The sequence below is a fragment of the Neomonachus schauinslandi genome, unplaced genomic scaffold (assembly GCF_002201575.2).
Source record: "Neomonachus schauinslandi unplaced genomic scaffold, ASM220157v2 HiC_scaffold_940, whole genome shotgun sequence".
Classification (NCBI taxonomy): domain Eukaryota; kingdom Metazoa; phylum Chordata; class Mammalia; order Carnivora; family Phocidae; genus Neomonachus; species Neomonachus schauinslandi.
In genome coordinates, this window is record NW_025409630.1 from 8,674 (window position 1) to 12,710 (window position 4,037).

The window sequence follows — 4,037 nt, forward strand, 5'->3', positions numbered from 1 at the left end:
TGCTCTGTGGCCTTGGGCAGGTGGCTTCAACCTCTCTGGCCTTCGGTCTCCTCCTCTGTGAATGGGCAATGGCCCTGTGCCCTAGGTCACAGGTCATCAAAGAGGACAATGAGCTGAGACAGCCAAGTGCCTAGAATGGGGCTCGGCACGCGGTGAGCCCTGTAAAGTCTTTGCTACTGTCCTGTCCTTGCGTGATGAGGACGTAGGAGAGTGCTTGGCCCAGCACCGGCACAACTCTGGATGCTCCACCTGGGGTCAGTCAGTGGCCGGGGGACTTACCGTGTGGCCTGACTCGGGCGTGGTGCCCCTCCTCTCTCTCTTGCAGGACAATGCCATCCTCCATCACCTGGGGCCTCCTCCTGCTGACGGGTCTGTGCTATCATGTCCCTGGCTCCCCGCACACATCCAGGCAGGATTCCAAGCTCCATCAGCATGCCCCCCTCCCCAACATAGCCACCAAACTGGCCAACTTTGCCTTCAGCCTGTACCGTGAACTGGCCCATCAGTCCAACAACATCATCTTCTCCCCAGTGAATATTGTGATGGCCTTTACGAAGGTCTCCCTGGGGACCAAAGGGACACTCGCACCCAGATCCTGCAGGGCCTATATTTTAACTTCAAGGAGACACTTAAGGCCACTGTCCACAAAGGCTTACAGCATTTGCTCCACACCCTCAACCTGTCAGACAGCCAGTTCTAGCTGCACAGCAGAACGATACTATTTGATAAGAATCGGAAGCAAGTGCGTAAGTTTTTGGAGGCTGTCACGAAGCTGTCCCACTTCTCCATCAACTTCAGAGAAACCGAGGAGGCGGCACAAAAGATCAACCAGTATATAGAGAAGGAAACCCAAGGAAAAATTGTGGATTTGGTCCAAGATCTTGACAAGACACAACTCTTGTTCTGGTGAATTATATTTTCTTTCATGGTAGGCTTTACCACCAGTCTGAGCTGGTTCAAAAGGAAACACGCAAAAATATTCTTAAACACTCACTTTGTAAGCTTTCCTTGGCAGCGTGGGAAGGGTTATAGCAGGGCATCTCTGCAGCTGTTATTCACAGTATCCCACATACAACCACTGTCATACTTTCTGCGATCAACTAAAGTCAGGCGATGATGGGTGGGACAGTCAAATCATCATCTTCTCTGCAGGACTTTTCAGAGCCTTTAATGTCCTAGTGTGCCTTGTCGATCCCTACCAGGGAGGGAGGTAAAATAGACAGTTTTAGCAGAGTGTATGAAGGGACTGGGGTTTCTTGGAACACAATTTCTGATAACTCCAGTGCAGTGGGAGCAGGGACACCTTTGGAGTCAGAAGCACCAGGGTTGGAATCCTTCCCCTACCGATTATTAGCTGTTTGACTGTGGGCAGGTCATCATTCCACTTTGAGGTTTCTCCTCTGTAACGGGAACATAGTAATACCCTTGTTGTCAGGTTTCTGTGAGGACTGAACAAGTTAAAAGAACACGGGACCGCAGGCTCATGTAGCAGGTGCTCAACTGAACTTGAATCTCAACCTGGCCTCCTCCCTGAGGGATGGCAACGTGGGGGGCCTGTGGGCCGTAGAGGGCACTCTAAGGTAGCGGAACAGCCCATGGAGATGGCCTGGTGGGGGAGGTAAGAGTGAGGCCAGGGTGGCCTCCTTCACTGCACCGGCTCCTCATTCTGGAGGCAACAGTGCAATGGAGAGCCCTGGGCCAGAGTCAGCACGTCTTAGGTCCCAGCTCTGCTGTCCAATGGGAGAGTTGGGCGCAGGGGCCCCCGGGGCATACCCCCCCCCACTCTGACTTGCCCGGACAGGGCCGCTGTCTTGGCGTGGGGGTGGGGGGGTGGGGAGGAGCTGCCCAGGCATCTGCATTCTGCACGGTGATCCAAGGAAAGCTTTGGAGTGGGAGGGAGAGTGATTCCCTGAATGATAAGAACCGCCCGCTAACAAGGGGCAGGGAGACTCGGACAAGGAGGTGCCAAGTAGGGCTGATGTCAATCATTTTCATTTAGAATCTCCCAAGCCACCCTCAAATAAGTAAGCATGAAATACAAGTAAAAATCCTCACTCTGCACATCCAGCTTGGCATCCCTTAGCCTCCATAAGATAGACATTCTGGATCCTACTCAGGTCTTGCATTGTTCTCACAAAAGTCCTTTCAGTAGATTTCACAGCAGCCCCATTTTACAGCTGGTGAAACAGGTTCAAAGAGGAGGATCTCAGCGAGGAGGTGCAGGGCTTTTTTATCCCCCCCCGCATTATCCCAACCTTCCCCCACCTCTGACTGAGGCCCACCTTCCTTCTCTCCAGGCAAATGGGAGAAGCCCTTCCAGGAGGAGCATACCACAGTGGAGGACTTCCACGTGGATGAGCACACGACCGTCCAGGTGCCCATGATGAGCCGCCTGGGCATGTTCGACATCTATCACTGTGACAAGCTGTCCAGCTGGGTGCTGCTCATGGACTACGTGGGCAACGCCACTGCCATCTTCATCCTCCCCGACCAGGGCAAGATGCAGCAGCTGGAGGACATGCTGACCAAGGAACTCCTGGCCAAGTTCCTGGAAAACAGACACACCAGGTGATTCCCAAACCAGAGAACAGCCCGGACGCTGCCTCGTCGGGACCAGCCACCGGGAGGGAGGGTGGACCCACATCCCGTGGATCGCACAACTGCGCATGACCCGATGTCCCGGACACAGGCTCGTGTCACCCCCACTGCACCAGCCAGGCTCTGGGAGAGGGACAGTGCCCACGGGGAGGAGACCAAAGCCCTGTGTCCTTGGGGACTCCCCCCTCCCCGGACACTGCCCCTTCCCTGTGCCAGCACCCGGAGCAGGGTGAGCAACGCCAGCATGAGCCCTGGAGAACCGAGAAAGGAGACATGGGCTTCTGGAAAGGGGAACAGTGGATGTGGACTTAGAGGAGGGACAGTCAGGGCTAGAAGGGGAGAGCTCGCCTGGGGACCAGAAAAGCACAGGCCCAGGTGGGTTTGGGTTCCTCTGTCACTAGACCAATGCGATTTGGTGAGGTCCCCAAGTGAAGTGATATGTGAGCATGCAGCCCAGATTCGTGCATCACTCGGTAGTCATACGATGCCCAAGGCCTCAGGAACTAGTTTATCGGGTCCACTCCAAAATATGCATACTTTTATAAATGTATGCAGTAAGAATATAGAAAAATAATCGAATACATTAAAATTAGAATTAAGAAATAAAATTAATATCCAGAAGATGCTATAATACACATATACATACATAAATAAATATAAGAATAGAAAAGAGCATAAGGTTAAAATTAAAATAGCAGTTTTAAGACCTCTTCCCTGCCCCCTTCCCCCCCCCCCCGCCCCACGGACCTCACCCCTGTGTTCTCTGCACCAGAGGCTGAAGAAGGAGACAAGGTGGGGTAGAACCCAGAGCCGCTCATGGGAAGCCTCCGTGCCCATCAGCTCACTCTGGCAGACCCTTGATGCAGGCCCTGGAGAAGTTCCCATCTGGGGGGACCTGACCCTGCAGGGCAGTGTGCTAAGGGCTCCCCAGTGGAGTGCCCGGAGGGCTGCTCAGAGGAGGCAGGAGGCAGCCCCTGAGACTTTGCAGGACAAGCTCATCCCTGTGACTCTACATTCTTTGGCCCCGGGGGCTGCAGGAACGAGAAATAGAATAAACCCATGCACACCTCCAGTCCTCCTGTGGGAGGGAGAAACAGCCAGAAATGAGACACTCCATGTGTGAAACCCCCTTGTTTCCTGTCATGACAGGTCTGCCAGTTTACGTTTGCCCAAACTGTCCATCTCTGGAACCTACGATCTGAAAACCGTCCTGAGCAAAATGGGCATCACCAAGGTCTTCAGCAACGAGGCTGAGCTCTCGGGGATCACGGAGCAAGCGCCCCTGAAGCTGTCCAAGGTGAGTTGTCCCTGGCGTCCGTGGGTCAGAAGGTGTCACAGCGTGTACGGGACCACAGCTCAGAGGTGGTCTGGGGAAGGGACAAAGGGACATAGACGCACCTGCGGACCGAGGTCCCTGAGGAGTGCCACTGAACCCACTG

General features: G+C 54.1%; 1 pseudogene; it reads left to right on the forward strand.

Annotated features, from left to right (window-relative positions):
• The first annotated feature begins 329 nt into the window (after positions 1-329).
• LOC123323793 lies at positions 330-3,939 on the forward strand (annotated as a pseudogene).
• The last annotated feature ends 98 nt before the right edge of the window (positions 3,940-4,037 follow it).